The sequence below is a fragment of the Apteryx mantelli genome, chromosome 1 (genome assembly GCF_036417845.1).
Source record: "Apteryx mantelli isolate bAptMan1 chromosome 1, bAptMan1.hap1, whole genome shotgun sequence".
Classification (NCBI taxonomy): domain Eukaryota; kingdom Metazoa; phylum Chordata; class Aves; order Apterygiformes; family Apterygidae; genus Apteryx; species Apteryx mantelli.
The window spans coordinates 184,292,413-184,309,357 of record NC_089978.1 but is presented as its reverse complement, the minus strand read 5'-3'; positions in this window follow the sequence as shown (position 1 = coordinate 184,309,357).

Sequence of the window (16,945 nt, the reverse complement as noted above, 5' to 3'; positions counted from 1 at the left end):
ACTGTCTCTGAGTCACAGGTCACTCCCTCCATCTCCATCTGCTCCCAGAGCTCATTTACATCCTGTGTGGGCTCTGCTGCTACATCGCAGGGACAGGAGCAGCCTGATTGCATAGCCAAGCAGATCGTTACTAATGGTAAACAGGAGTAACAAGGGTCTCTTTGTCCCTTACTTACTCTCCTGTGTGCATATGTGAGCAACACTCAGCTGTACCTGACATGGCTTATCCAAGACCACAAAAGCATCTGGGTGCATTGCTGGCCCCTCATCCTGCAGGCAGCACAGGACAGCTTGCCAGTCTCCTGCTTTCTTTCTTCCGGAAGTGCTCATTCCCAGTGGAATGAACCCCAACTTAGAAACTCTTTAATATTTTTGGACTCCACATATTTCCAAATGGACCTGGGAAATAAACAAGCCTTCAGGTGACAAATCAAACATTAACTTAAGTAAGAAAACCAAAAGACTCACCCCCAATCATACCTACAAACAGTAACTTATCACACATTAGATTCCAGATGTCAAAAATTAACTGTCATGATCCATGCATGCTGCAATGCCCTTGGGGAGCTGAGTGATAAATCTGCATCTTTTGCAAGAGATGAAGCATCATCATGCCCCAGAGATTCACTGGCTTTATTTGCATGAAAGTCAAACAGGGAGCCAGTGACCCTGGAAAAAGTTTTATGCTGGTCATTAACAAACAGCCAGTAACATACCTGTAAGAGTTGTTTTTAATGCTTACTGATAACTGCTAATATATATTGCTAGCAAATTCTCTGAAAGAAATCCAGACCTTGAATGGACTGTTTCCTGTAGAGACAGTCTGACTGGGATTTTCATTCATACACCTTTGAGGTTATTCCAATACGTCTGACAGTACTATACACACCAGAGCTTCATTCTTCCCTCTCTTACACCATGTATATCAGAAGCAACTTCCAGACCCAGTCAAAGAATTCTCACCAAGGAAGTGTTGATATGTTGGTATGAAAAAATGTTTTTTTGTCAAAATTAAGTCTTTTTTTGTAAAGAATTTTCTCCTGTTTCCTATTATTTTTAATGGGAAATGCATTTGGTTAAAAATGTTTCTGCTTTTCATGCTCATGGTAAAATATTTTGGAATTAGAATTTTGTGAATAAGCCAAAAAATTAAACAAAAATCACTTAAAAAAACTGAATGATGTTCAGCATTTTTTCTCAAACTTTTGGCAAGGAATCTTGAAATCACAGAAAATATTGACTTATTTTCTTGTTGTTGTTTCCATCAACTTTTCAAATTTTCTAATCAACTGTTTAAGCTTACTATATTCAAAAACAGTTTTAATGCTATTAGACAAGCAATGGTCTCTTTTCAAAGCAGGGATAAAGCCTTGAAGAATTCTAAAATGAGATATTAAACAGTCCAAAGCATGTTAACACACGAACTTATAACAACTACAAACAGCATTACAGTTTCTCCACATATTTCTAGATTTGCACACACGATCCATCTCTCACCTCACACCAGTACCCATTGTCCATGTTTTGACTCATCAGCCTCATACAGGATGGGAGAGGCAAGAGGACTCACAGTGTTTGAGGCTGCTGGCCTTGGAGACAAGTGGCATTTTTTCTTTCTTTCTTTGCAATGGGTGGTAGACCAAAACTGACAGTTTTATTGTTGAAAGGATCACCGGATCCACTGGAGAAATCTTCAGAGGAGCCAATGGAGCTGGTGGCATTGGTGTTGGAGTGTAGTCCATAGGAGATTTCATATAACTTAGATTCCCTACACGGCAACTGGTGCCCTCTGGATTTAAGACAAGCTCCATACCCATGTTATTGTAGAGAGCAGTTTGTGGGGATGGCCAACAGGTTCTGACCCCTGGTATGGAGGCTGTTGGTTCTCAGGTCTTCTCCTACTGGATGATCTGACTGTCACTTCATTCATTACAGGGCAAGTATTCTTCCTTGCTCTTAATGCTGTGGTCAAGGTCTTTCAGGATAGCCTTACAATATAACAGATCCGTCTAATTTTAGTGCAATAATAATGTTAACAACAGTGCAAATCACAGAATTGAATACTTCAGGCTGGAAGGGACCTCAGCATGTCACCTGCTGAACCCCCTGCTCAAAACTGGGTCCACACTGAATTCAGACCAGGTTACTCAAGTTTTTTCCAATAAGTCTTGAAAACCTCCAACTATGGAGATTTCACAGCTTCTCTGGGCAATCTCTTCCAGTGCTTGACTCCACTGACAAATGGATGTGGCTGCTATTCATCTAGCCAGGAAAGTGGCTCATCAATAGCCATGATACATTCGTAGGGGAAACTTTTGACTCATGAACTCTACATCGTACCCTGTTGCCTCTCAGTTTCTGGAAAGCCATGGGAGTTTAAGGGGGATGTGGAGCAGAAGCATTTGGATCACAGCCTGGAGAGGAAATGGCTGAAGAGCATCTTGGAATTTGATCATTTGTTGGACTTTGCAAGTATCCAGGGAGAGTGGCTGCATGACTAAAGCTGGGACGTACTATTGTCCTTAGCATTATGTGCTGCAAAGTATTATCCATTTGAATTCTTTTCTCTGTTCTGATTAATCCAAGTTACCTTCTATAAAGTGGCTTGAATACTTTGGTATTGTTCCTTTTGGAAAAGGTCAATTGGCTTTTGTCATTTTCTCTGTTCTTTTGACTGGGAGCTCGGGGTTTCCACGGGCTGTTGCTCAGTGGCTGGGTTCAGGTCAGCTTTTGATGGGGCTGCCTCCAACATTCTTATACCCTGAGAACAACCACTTGTAATTCTCTCCTCTCCATCACAGTTACTTAAGGCAAGTGTAAGTACAGTCATTATTAACACATTACTTACTGAAGATAAAACACCAACTACTTTAAAACACATGGACATTTCACCCAGTCCTCAAAAAACCACCTCTTCTTGTGGAGTGCTTGCCAGCAGCAGTGCATCTTAAACCTCCTTTTTTGGAGAAAGGTGATGATTCTTCCACTTTGAGGGATGTTGGTTCAGATGCCATTCTGTCATTCAGTCTTTCTTTGGAGTAAAGATCATGCATGAGAAGCTGAAAATTGTTTCTCGCTTATGTAAGATCAAAACCTCCAAGCTATTTCGCTTATGTTGGACTTCTTGGCAGCTAGTGATATATCTGATCATGGACCATTGCTTTAGCAGCCAGGGATATTGCTGTTTTACTTGAAGCTGCTCTCCAGTGGTTCCTGTCCTTTCAGAGTACTGGAATCCACTCCCAGTGATGGCTGCTTGGACTTGTCACTCAGGGCTCTGAAATATGGGTCAGTTTTGCTGTCTGTATTCTTTAAAGTATAGCCAGATGGGGAGATCATTATAAAATATAAGGTAGAGTATATTGACAATACTCGGCTTGTATTTCATGTGGACACTGCAAGTTCAATCTAAGTTATGGAGGAATGTCTGAATGTTACTGCTTTTTGGCTGCATTAGCGGTGTCTTGTCCTCAGCTTTGGAAAGACAGAAATATTGTTGCTGGATATACTGTCTTGGCTAGAGGGGACTTATCTGGAGACTGTGAATCAGGTTAATAGTACTGGCATCATTTTTAATATCTCCTTGCACTTGGAAAGCCTTGAGTTGGCTATAGAGTTAAAACGTGATTTCCAGCTATGTGCTTTGCATAAGTAATTCCCCTATTTATCTCACTGGCTGTCTCCTGGAGAAGCCTGACCTTGAGACTGGGGTTTTGTACCTCTTCCTCTTGCTGGCTTGTAACTTATTTACAGTGCTCATGGGCTTGAAGACCTGTGACAATATTCAGCCAATTTAGTGTTTCTTATATTGGGTACCTTTTAAGTGACAGTGAAGCTTAAGCGAGCCTTAAGGCTGTGTAAATTTCTAGCCTAAAACTAGCCTGGTTGTACTAGCCTGCCACCACCAGCCTGGTGGTTTTGCAATCACAAGCCCTTTGGCATATCAGTATTCTTCCAAAAGTCCAACAGTGTGGGATTTGCTTCTTCTGAAATCTAGCTCTTTTTGCCTCACTCCGCATCAAAAAAGAGTTAAAATACTGTTTTCTCCACAATGATAAATTTATTATGACCACCAGTGCTGCTTAATCATTTATTTCTATTGTTTTTATTTATACATCTGCTCTGAAATTTTGTTGAGATTGAAGTGTTCTTTAATTACTACAAAACTGGTGTGAGCCCCACTGCTGAGCACACTCCCTGGTCTTGCAGGGGATAACTTTGCAATGCTTTTAATACTGTTACTTCAATGCTGTATTTGTTTTACGTTCACTCCTAAGTATTAAGTCTGTTTTTGTCTTGCACCTATTCGAGAGGGCTCTATATATCTCGGGGATTTATTTCTCAGGGTGTACTTATTCTTGCCTGACTGAACACATCTTTAAAGACCTTTTCACATAGTTGCACTCAGGAGTTTTACTATAATGGTATTACTGCACCTTCTTTCCTCCCTTTTCGTGTAACTCTTTTTCTAGTTGTTTTTTTTAATCATTCACTGACACCTGTGTCATCTCCTGCCAACAAGTATATGCTCATTGTTACCTCTTGTCCAGCCTGAGCAATGTCTACCTGCTGTCTCCCTATAGGTCACAGCCCCTGACCTTTTTATCAATTGTGTTGTTAGATTTTAGACTACCCTGGTTTATCACTAGCTCTTCTGAACCAAGGGACCCAAGGAACAAAACAGACTACGTGAGTTATGCTCTTGGAGTCAGTGGGACTGCTGTTGTGACTAAGTGCTCACCAACATGAGCCAGGGTGTCCTGCCTGAGTCCTGAGCTGCAAAAAGGGGAATGCTTTATGTCACTGATTTACTTAAGTTCCCTTGGAACATGTCCAAAAATAGCAATTTGCTTTTTTGAACAAGGCATCCTGTCATGCACTCATGATTAATTTATATATCGGCACTGCCTGGTCTCTTCATTACCGCTTTCTAGCTGGGGTTCTCTCAGTCAGTACAGTATTTCTGACGGTATAATTTTCCCCTAGCCTCCTGTCAACTGGAGTAATAACTACAAACAAGTGATATTGCCCATATTGGCAATCCTGAAAGAAAACTCAGCTTTTGTTTTTTCTCAGAACATTTCCCTGCATGAGGAGGTCAGCTTTATGAATTCAAACATATTTTATGGGGAATGCAGTGGAGAACAGTAAGGAGCAGAAGCAGCAGGGGAATTACTCCCAGGTACTTGGGAAATTGCACGTTGTTCCCTCTGTGAAGAATTACTCTGTACACCATCAAACGCTTCACTAGGACTCTGCTGCAATGAACACACAGTCTTACTGTTTGCAAAAGTCGCTGTTCATATTGGGTTGAAATAGCTCCGCAGGAAGGTAACTGCAGTTTTGTCAGTGACTGCAGTGAGAACAGGAGTAGACTCTTCTCTACACAAACTGTTTTCTTCTTCAAGTGCCAGATTCTCCCTACATTATTTTGCTGTAAATATAATAAAAAGCTCCCTGTCGCTACGAGTAGCACTATTCTGAATGGAAAGTGCTGTTAGTTTTGTTTATTTTGGCCACAATGGTTGCGCTCCGTTGTGTTACTACTCTCCATGACTTGTGTATGTATTATTCCTTGACTCATTAAGCCTAAGCACCAGGGGAGACGCAGAAGCCAAATGTGATCCACAGACATCAGCAATTCACCTGGTGGTTCCCCACAGCTCCATGTGCGATCCACAGAGCTGGCAGAGGGGAGCTACCAAAGTCCAAGCAGTGACTTGGGCCATTGGCAGCTGGCCATCCCACCCCACCGGCCATGGGGCAGCCGCGCACTGCACCGTTGTATGCAGATCAGAAGTGGCCTTCAGACGTCTGGCGGGTTGCCAACACCGTACTCGGTTGAGCAACATTTGGGAGCTCTTGTATGCTGTTTATTGGAATTACCACTAGGCAAGCCCTGCAGAGTTTGGTTTGTTTGAGCTACTACAATCAAAGCTGCAGAGCTCAGTTTTCAGAGGTTAGTGCTTGAGCAACCTCTATATATTTACTTGCAGGTTCAAGATCTATTAAAAGAAACCATTCTGCTCCTTTGTCTCCTCTAAGCTGTATCACATTTGGCAGGAATGAAAGTACAATGGTTTCTTTGTATGCAATATACTGCCTAAAAAAAGGTATGTGATTGGAATGAGAGAGGTTCTGGCTGCAGTTGCTGCCTGGCTGGAAGGGGATGTATTTTCTCTGAGAACAATTGTGCAAGCTGAAGAAATGGTACAAATCAATTGACTTATTGCACATAAAAGTAAAGTTTGTACTCACAACTCTTTACTCATGTGACAGATAATATCTTGGCAAAAGGAAAGAGTTTTACAAATCCAGTGCACTTGCCATTATTTATTGTCACTTTATTTTTCTTTTTTTTTCTCATTTGTTATTTTATCCTGGACAGTGAAAATTAAAATCAGTCTCATTTTTCACAAATAGCCTCATTAGAGTTCTTAGTGCTTGGGGTTCATAGGACAATATCCATTTGTCTTAATGCAATTTTTTCAATTCACATGTAAAACCAAGAAACGGTTGATTTTAAAAGTTTAAAACATTATTTCTTGTGCAATGCCCATTTAACAGCATCTCCATTTAATCTTGAATGAGGAGATCCAAATAAGAGCCATACAAATGAGGAAACCTTTCTTTTTCTTTAGCTAAATGTTGCATTTCCACACACAACTGTAGGACGACACAGGATACTGCAGCTGGGATAAGGGATTTAGTTTCTTCCTCAAGATTTAAGGATTTTACTTATAAAGGAGAGATAGAGTATGAGACAGAATCTAAGTTATCTCACTTTGTTAAAAATGGATTATTTACTCATGATAAAAAATTACTGTTTGAAGCACTACTCCCTTCAGTATTGGTAAGAAACCAAGAGTTACAAACATGAAAAAAGTCCCAACACATGATTGATTGTGTCTCATTTCTTGAAAAATAATTCTTTTATGGCACCTGTAAGCTGTAGGTCACCAGTTTTGTCCTAGTGGACTTATAAAATCATGCAGTAGTTGAGCCAAGACTGTCCTATTTCAAACTAAAACCACCTTTTCCTTCCTTGCTGAGCAATAAATTGTCCTTCTTTGCAGCATGGGTCCCACCAAAATAATTTTTGTCAACTGTACCAATTCAGAAAACACATGGTATTATGCATTTTGGCTATGTATAGGACATATCTTTATACAGCAAGGTTAAAATCAATATGGAAAAATACTAAATTGTATTAAAGTTAGAATCTTTTCTAAATGAGGATGATGATGATGATGATGATGCAGGGATTTAATGTAATCTATCAATCAAGTTTTAACTTTTTATCTTATTTCACACAGCGTCAGTTTCCCTGAAACTTAGTGTCTCAGGAAGATAAACTTTGAAATGTTTCTGAAATATCTTCAGTTATCTTTCAGGAAGTTCTAGTTATTTTGCAAGAAGGGAAGCTTAAAAATCTATTGATTATAATTGAAAGGAACTGTACCTCCTTGAATACTTCTTTCTTTAACAGGTAGAGTTATTCTGAAAACCTCAGAATTTTAAATAACAGTATAAACTTTCTGCCCACATCTTGGTTGAACAGTGATTAAAATCCATTATTTCTGAGCTGATGACCCTGTAATATTTCTCTTCTGAATGTGGGTATTTGGGTTCTTCCTTCATTCTTGATATTTTCCTGGAAACTTTCTTCATCTTTAAAAGCTCCGGCATTTCACCCCCAACTTTCTCAAGGATTTGTTCCTAGAGTAAGTTGTGCCTTTGTTCTGGTGCACGGACTGAAGTAAATAGGTATTTTCACAGGCTATAGACCTTCTGTGACTGTAATATATGACCCATGCATTTTCTACTCAATACTTAAGATTTTCTGAATTCCATCAATACCAGATCCTTTTCATTTTTCCATCTGAGTTGCCATATCAGCCCTTGCTGAGCCCTTGTTTCACAATATTGCATTGCATACTTTCGAATTGGCAAGGTCATAGCTTGCCCATAATAGTGTATATTTGTGGCTTCTCTTACTGAGATCAGATTGCCAAGCAAAACCAGCACAGCATCATCCATGACAGTAGTCAATACTGAGATTTAGATGTGACTGTACCTACTGAAACAATTATCTCTGCCAGTGTATAGGCTGTCTTGCAGCAAACCCTTCACAAGCATTTGTGTCACCTACATACTGTAGATAAAAACACTCATCCTTTATTGTATGTCAGGTTATCTACTATAGCAGCATGCCCCTTTCCTAGAAATGTCCCTTACTGCAGCATGATTTACATTATTTCATTTTGCACAACAGAATCTGTGAATTTGATTTGACTCTTTCTCCACCATTTAAAAATCCAAGGATCATATTTTGATTTCGGGAAAGGCAGCTTAAAAAGTTGTGGTCAAACTCCTCATATTTTCATCTTGTTCTGAATAACGGCTTTGTAAGACAAGCTCTTGTTGGCAAGATGATACATTGTATTTAACATTTTTATTTTATCTTCCTGTTTTCTTCCTTCTTCTGAAAACTGTGTGTGTCACCACCATTCCTTGTGGTCTTTTGAAGAATATGAACTGTTCTGTGATGATATGGGGAAACACAATGCTGTCCAGATTTGTCTCAAGTCTTTTTCCAATTAGTGAATCCAGATTGTGTGAAAACTTCCTCTGCGTACTTCATCAGAAGTAGTTTGCAAAATGGTAGACACAGAGCACATTACCATCAGCATCAGAAAAATGGGTCCACTGGAAAACACAAAACCAGGATAAGCAAAAAGAAAGGCTTGTTTTTCCAAAGTCATGCACAGAAAGAGCCCTAAGTCACAGCTGACATGGTGTCTAGCATTATCAGGCAATTAGCACTTGGTTCTTGTTGCAGATGACACTGGAGACATGTGAATCCTACAACCAGCAAAATTTGATCCACTTGTTGTTGAGGGTATAGTCTCCTCCTTTTTAATCAGCAACGGTTTAAGTGATTCCATTTTTGCACTTTTAAAATATATACTTTGGCATTTTTCATTTCAGTCAGTCACTGATCACTTAGTAAGAATGTCATGGGATTAAAGAATTAGACGCACACAATGCTGAAACATGTAGCTGGCCCCTGACTTTTGTATAGCCCCTTGTTCTGTCTAAAAGGGTCTAGAATGTGGCAGATGGAAGAAAGGAAACAGCCTTCACCTGATCTGTTCGTTGCCCAGAAAACAATTGCTTTTATATTTTGCTTATATAACCCCGGCTTTCCTGTCTTAGCCAGGGATCCTGATAAGGAAAACAAGACAAATAAGATGCCAGTTGGCGGCCCTTTGACCCCCAGGGATAACTGCGCTGGGGTCAGAGACTCCACGGTGTCTGGCCTCTCCCCTCCTTTTGTGCAAAGAGCACATGGAAAGCCCACAGGAATGGGAGAGCAGAAGAACCAAGGAGGAGGCTCTGGAAACCAGGCCCAAAGATGGGTCGATGCCAGGTCCCCAGTGAGGCCCAGGCTGCTCCACTGAGCATGCAGGGGCTTGTCCACAATGCGTGAGCTCCTCCAAATACTAGCTACCCTTGTCCAGCAAAACTGGGGCCGTGCTGGGGGAACCCAAGGCCCTCCAGGTCTGCCCAACATTGGCCATATGATGTGCCCAAGGGAGCAGAGGCGCAGCCATGTGTCCAGACCTGGAGCCGAAGAGATCGGGCTTGTCCTTTGCTTGTCCTCCTCTGCTCTCCTTCCCTCCCCATGGGGCCCAGAGCCATCAGTGTACTCACACTTGCGGAGAGCAAAGATGAGGAATGCTTGAGCACAAGAGAGGCAGGTGGCTGGAAGCTTTTGGGAGAGATGGAAGGAAGCAGTCAGCTGGCAGAGTGACGGGACCTTAGCCTCAAGCAGGCACACAGAGTCTGCTGTCACACCAAGAAAGTTCCTGCCTACAGAGGTGTTTCTTTCCAGGGGAATAAAGGAGTCACAACTTGTCACAATTTGCTGCTGAATGTAACCCTTCTTTACAAGAACAGGTAAAGACCAGATAGCCAGGACCATTGGAAAAGTATGTAAATCCAAGGCTGAAGAGAACAATGAATTATCAGGGAACTGTTTCTGTTGCAGTACTTTATGTAAAACAACACATACATTGTTACATATAGCTATCTATACATATATATGTATACATACATGTGTGTGCACACATATATATGTAAATGTAAACTGGGTGAAGGTGTGGGTGTGTGTTGGTTATTTCTAGTCTCCTCAAAATCAACGAACAAAAAAAGTTGAGTACACCCTTGACTGGTTAGGAACTGTAACTACAGAAATGTGAAATCCACAAAATAGCCTGAGTAAAACACGTTCCAGTTTTCTGTTTGAATTAGATACTTTATGCTTCGCTGGAAAAGATTCCAGTTACAGTCTCAGACGAATACAATAACTGCATAAGGCCTTGTCTACATACACTTCTAGACTGAGTATTGTTAGAGACCAGTTTGGTCATAGACAGCAGTAGATCATCATGGAACAACTGACAGAAAACCCAAAGAAACTTGTATTCCCTTTCACCACTGAGGGAATAAACAAGATGCAGAAAAGGAAAAGCAGAACCACAGCTGCTCAAGATTTAGTCCAGTTAGCTGATGACTGCAGGTGAAAATCTGTGGAAGAAACAAGATGATATGTGGACTTTTTTTTTGAAAGGTGAGCTGAAGGATGCATATCTGGTCACATAGCAAGGTATCCTGGGGAAAGTAGGCCCAGACAGCAAGCATAGGTTGGTAGGACAGCTCATCTGGCCCACCCCAACCCTTGCTTACCTCTCAAAGACTCTCAAGAAGGATGATAGATTATGGGTGGGAGGGGGTTTTGATCTGGCTGTTCTGGTGGGCTGGATCTGGCCTGTTGGCCACCTCTGGAGTACAGGATCTTTTGAGGTCCATGCAAGCCTTATAATTCTGGGAATTTTCAGTAAACCATCCAACATTACAGGAATTAGATCTAACAAAACACTGTCAGCCACAGGGGAGGGATTGTTTTAGACAGATGCAATAGTATGAAGAGGGTACAAACCTTGTTATCATTATTTGATATTGCTCAGAGGAACTGGAGACAAAAGAGAATAGAAATATCTGTCTTGGTACCTTAATGCTGCACCACAGCTACCTGTGGTACCCGTGCCTCAGAAACAGTGCAAAGGCAGGTGATTTCCAAGAGCACACTCTGAAACCCAAGACTTCTGTGATTTCTTTTTCCCTGGTAATAACAACAGTAATCACAAAATCTTATCTGTTAGAGCAATTCTTAGCGCTAAACAAATCTTAAACCAGAAGTGTTTTCTAACAGTTATTAGCTGCTCGATGTTAACAATTACTAGATGTTTTTTCACAGAAATAAGAGTGAAATCTAATTTATAAGTAAATAATAAGAGACATATTATCTGGGATGTAACATTAAAGGCTTCCATAGAGATTTGAACAAGAAAATGAGGGTCACTGGATTTACACCAACACTGACTGTTACTTAGATGTTTTTCTGCTTGTTTTTTTTAATACAGTTAAAGAAGAGCCTATTGTCACATTAGGAAAAAGAGGCTGGAAGTTCTCTTAGTTCGCTCCATGGGGGATTTCTCTGATGTGCCTGCTTATCATTGCTGCCTTGTTCAAGAGTAAGCACCAAATTGAAACATGGTGCTATAAGTTACCTGACTGTAAACTGCTGTAAGTGGATACCTGCTGAGAGCAAGGGGTGAGTCTGTTGTAGTGAAACCTATTAACAAGAGTTTGTGAGGTGGACATGGCAGGTGCCTTTACACTACCTCTCATTCTTCACCCTGCTGCTTGACTTCCCTTCTCAAAAACTGCTCTTTGGTCTCTGTGGCATGTAAATGACACCAGCTTGTGCTCCTGTACACTTTCCTTCCTTGCCAGCATGGTAACTCATACCATTCACGTGTAACTAACTCACACTGCCTCTGAATCTGGCTGCCCAGGAGGCCTGGCTGGTTATTTCACAGCTACCAAGGATGAGTGAAATTAAAAAATGAGCCTGAAGAAGTTGGACAAAGCCCCCAGCTGTGCCCAGCTGCAGTGTGCAGGGAGCCCAAAGAGCTTTCGCTGGCCAACAGCTACAACAACCGTTTATTACCCTTCCGTTGACTGCCAGCCATGGTGTACCAGTTATTAGGAAGATATGGACTTCCATGAGTTATAGCTCAGACATGTGCTAAGCATACATGCACAAATAATGACAGTAATGTGTGTATATGGTACATGTAAATATATGTATATGTGCATGTGTACATATGTGCATATGGTACACGTAAATCTAGTGCATTTCTTTGAGACCAAGCAGAGTATGAAATGGGCGTGACCAAACCTAAAACTTAGTATATGTTTAATTTTTTAATTCACTCCAAAGTAAAAAGGTGGTCTTTATATAAAAATGCTGTAATTTGAAAATTAGTGCCCAATTCTTTTCTTAAGGGACTGGGATACCAGGCTAGAAGCCAGGGGAACTAGATTCTGCTCTTGGCTTTCATAGTAATTTAATGTCCAATTTTGGATAAGTTGCTCAGTAAGCCACCTCATCTTTTTGTGTCTTTTTTCTTGTATTGCCTTTGATTTATCTGTAAAACATACGTTTTTCCCAGCAGAGGCTCTGTGCTCTCACTGTATGGTACAATTTGCGGTGATCTTGTTGGAGTTTAGTGATACAGAGTAATTTGATCCGGTGTAGCTCAGTAGTATGTCTGCTCACAAATGCCTGTTTGGTTCACATAGGTAGAAGCTCGATGTGTGAGAGAGAAGTTCAGGATCAGATGATTTTTTAGTATGAAAATGAAATTCTCAGCTCTGCTCCAATCCCTTTGTACAAAAGGGTGGCACTTAGAGCAAAGGGGATCTGACTGACCTGGGAAAGAGTAGTCCTGGATCAGAAGACATAGAGACAATGTCAGAAATGCTTTTGTGAGCTATGTGTTGTGCTGCTCAGAACCTCTGGTCTGATTACCCAATTGTGCACGTTATTCAAAAAATAATTTAGGAAACCAACAAATAAAAAAAAATCCCCCCAAAGCCTAGGGCTTCATGAAGGTACAGTCTAATTCTCTTTTACCACTTCCTGTGCGGCTGCGCCACGGCCGTTGGTGTTACTCCTCAGCACAGCCTGCGTCAGGTGGGCAGCACAAGCCGACAGGAAAGACAAAGCCGTTATACAGTTGAAAATGTCCCCGGACTGACTTTCCAAGTGCACAAACCCACCTGCTTTCTCACTTGCATCATTGCTCTTGTGTTATGGAAAGACTTTGAAATTGTGTAGAGTCTGATCCTGAAATCCTATACGGGCCACTCAGCTGCTCAGCCCGGTCCAATTCTGCATCTCCACAGGAAAGTGTGTTCTGGGAGCCTGCTACAGAAAGTTGAGGCTCTCCCTGATTCTTCCTATATTAGAGGGGTGACATGCCCCAGCCCAGCTTTTAGTCTCAGTCACTCCCACTGCACTGAGATGGGTTTGAAGCGGCTTGGGTCACACAAAAGCAACTACTTTAGGGTCAGTCACAGCAACAACACCCACTCCCCACCAGGAGACCTGCTCCCCACCAGGAGAGGCTGCAGGAGGGCCCAGGAGCAGCGGCTGAGCCCGCCTCATCCACACATCTGCGATGGACCGGCAGCTCAGTTTGTACAGTTTGGCTGTACGGCCGCAGGCAGAACAATTCATCCCATCTGTGTAACCCCCCGAAACATGTCAGAGGTTACACAGGCGTCACTGAGGCACTGTTTGGTCCTCGTAATCTTTACTGCTGCTGATGACGGTGATGATGATGATGTGTGAGAAGGAAATAGTGCAAGCTTGACCTTCACGTCTCCGGGGGATTTTGCAGGGCTGGCAGTTATAAAACCCCTCAGCTTTTCACTTGTGAACTGAGCAAATTTGTTCTGGGAATCATTAATACATAATGCCATTTTGAAGCCAGTTTTCAGAGTAGGATTGCACATTCAACTATCCAAATCCTTCTGTCATCCCCACACGATTCTGTCACGGGGCTGGGACTGAAAGAAGTCAATTGTATTTCAGAAATTGCAGGCGGCTAGTTTAAATAATGAAAAGTATCTGCTCTTTGGTGCTTTCCATTCATAATGTGATTCCGCTCTGTTAAAATTCATTAGGTGACCCAGATCCTGAGAATCCATTCCCACAAATTGCTGAATGCTTCCTGGGAAGTGCTGAGAGCTTTTGACTCTGTGTAATGGGACTTGAAAGAGGTCAGCATTGTCCAACAACGTCCCTCACGTCTCTTCAAAATAGCACGAGTCTGTTCTCTTTCCTCGAGGTGATGTAGAGGCAGCCCTAACAGTTCTAAAGGAGGGAGAAATGGAAAGTTGAAAATACCAGACTCGAAGTGTAAAAATGAATGAATTCATGACCTCTTGCACAAGCCCACAGTTAGCTCATGCTCCAAGTAATTGCTGGACATGAACTAGAAAAGTACTGCAATCCCAGCCAGGTGTAAGAACTTGGAGACTAGTCTCAAAGCTTTTACTGACATGCCCAACCTTAGCACATCTTACTGTATCAGTTTTTTCCATACGTTTCCACTGTACTTTCTTTCCAAATGAGGGCCTAATATCAGATAGGAGAGGACTACAGCTCATCCAAATATATCATTCGGATTGGAATTTCACACAGAATTTGCACTTTTTTGCACAGTAACTATACAAACATTGAAAGGTTGTGATGTGCTTGGAGTGCAAGCTCTCCATTTTTGTACTAACCCTCCTTCATTAGAGCTATGCAGACACATCCGCTGAGCTCACAGAGAGGAAATCATGTGACATTTTAATTTACCGAGGTTATTGTACTCAGTCTGAACTAATCTAAAGTTAAATGGAGGGAAAAAGCTTGGACCGATGGCTCACTACAGACACATGCTTAAAGTCACAAAATGTCAGGAAATGCAGAAGTGAAAGTTCCAGCCACCAACCTTAACTTAGCTACTCATCCTCTGTACTTTGGGGTCTCCATTTAAAAATGTAAATAATTAATACTTTGGGCTTTTAAACAGGGAAAACAGGAACTGAAAGTTGTCCCTGTGCGGCTGAGTTAACATTCTTCTTGAAGGTTTAAAACCAGCGCCTGGTGCACGTGACTTTTGCCAGCGCAGCCTAAAAGTCCCCTCTGCCTTCCCTTCCCTCGTAGCCGAGAAGCAAAGACTGCTGCAGCCCCAGCGCCTTCAGCTCACTGCCTAGGGCATGACACTTTATTTTACCACCTTCTTTTGTACAGGGGCCTGCCTTGGTTGCTTAGGTGGGAGCTGTGTTTGCCCTTTACCTTCAGCCCTTTTTAAGAAGGCACATGTCTCTCTTCAAGCATGTAGGCAGTTGTGCTGGGCTCTCCCGTTGCTGAATCACAGCTCTCCCGCAAACTGGCAGGGCACAGCTACGTGTGCTGCAAACCTGGGGACTGCCACTTTTCCGAAGGCAGCCTTAGATATAGAACAACAATGTGCTGAAGAAGAAACCAGCTACAGCCAGTCAATGGAAAGGTGTAATATTGTCACCCAGCTTCGAGACTAGTATTTCAGATGTTTTTGCTGTAACTGTGTCCAGAAAACCGCTTACCATGGGAAACTGTCCCTTCTTTTTCTCTACTGTTCCCATAAGTAGAAGAAAAGCTGAAGGGATCAGTCTTCAATTTTAGAAAGTAATTGCCGTTGGGCAGTGACTGAGAATGGATAATTTCGGCCCCAAAGGGATTTTTCAGGAGGTTACAAGTCTGTGAAAGCAGGGAGTTATGATGGAAAATGTCTATGAATCTTAACTGAAGTGGCCACAGCTATCATACTTTGTGAAGCATTATACTTTGAAAGATCAAAGAGCCATACAGAGCTGAAATATATATTATTGTCTTTTAAAACAGGCTTGTAAGACTTAAACCTGAACATTTAATGTTGGTCTCTGGGAAAAGAAAAAAATTAAAATAACACACAAAATATAATTAAGATAATAAATAAAAAGTCTTTCTTTTCATCATTTCTATAACTACCTTAAATATCTGCTGGAAATGATTATATCAGCACAGGCTGGACTATATTAAAATAATGAAGAGTGAAGTTTTCACTGTGTTCCCATTTAATCATCACCTCACAACTTTACATTTTAATGTCTGACCTTAGGATATCCTCTTCTACTATCACATTAAGAATGTTGAAAGGAAACAGGAAGGGCCACAAGGGCTGTAGTTTCCTCAGAAGAACAGTGGCTATCAGCCTAATGGATTCTGAATTTCTCAGACAAAGAGCAGCAGTGACTCGGCCCACAGTCAGAGTTATCAAATGTTCACACAATACAAGCCCTTCCTCTAACTAACAGAGTTGCCTTCAATGAAGGCACTACCTTTTTGCATTATGTTACTGAAAAAAAGTTCAGCTGCATGGTATGACCTATTCTATAAATAGCCTGATGAAATGCAAAAGCCAAAACAAAGTCCATTTAGTTGCTTTTTTCAAAAAAGCTATAGTAAAAAAGTAGGAAAGAAGACCTGTCAAAATATTAGAAACTGCATTTGACCCTTTTTTTCTCCACCATGGTTCAAAGCCTAGATTTGAAGCTAACTCCTGAGGTCATTAAGGAAGTCTATGGAAGGTTTCTAGATGTCATTTCTGTAGGCAAAGCTGAACGTTACATAGAGGGGAAATGGCTGAAAGCAAGAACTGGACTGGCTTGTCCACTGTAATAAAATTTGTAACATTTCCAGAGGGCATGGGAAAAGAAATTATAATGGATGGAAATAGAAGAATTATTAAATGGAATGCTTTCATCAAACAGGTTGATGTTAAAACTCAGAGGTCAAAGGTCATGGAATTTACCATATTCATGTAGGGAGTAAACGGGGAGAAGAGGAGGGCTCTCCATCACTGTACGCTTTGCACAGGGTGGGAAGTCTTGGATATTGTCTTAAAACAATTCCAAATGTGGGAAATAAATAGGTTTGTTTTGTACAAGCCTACAT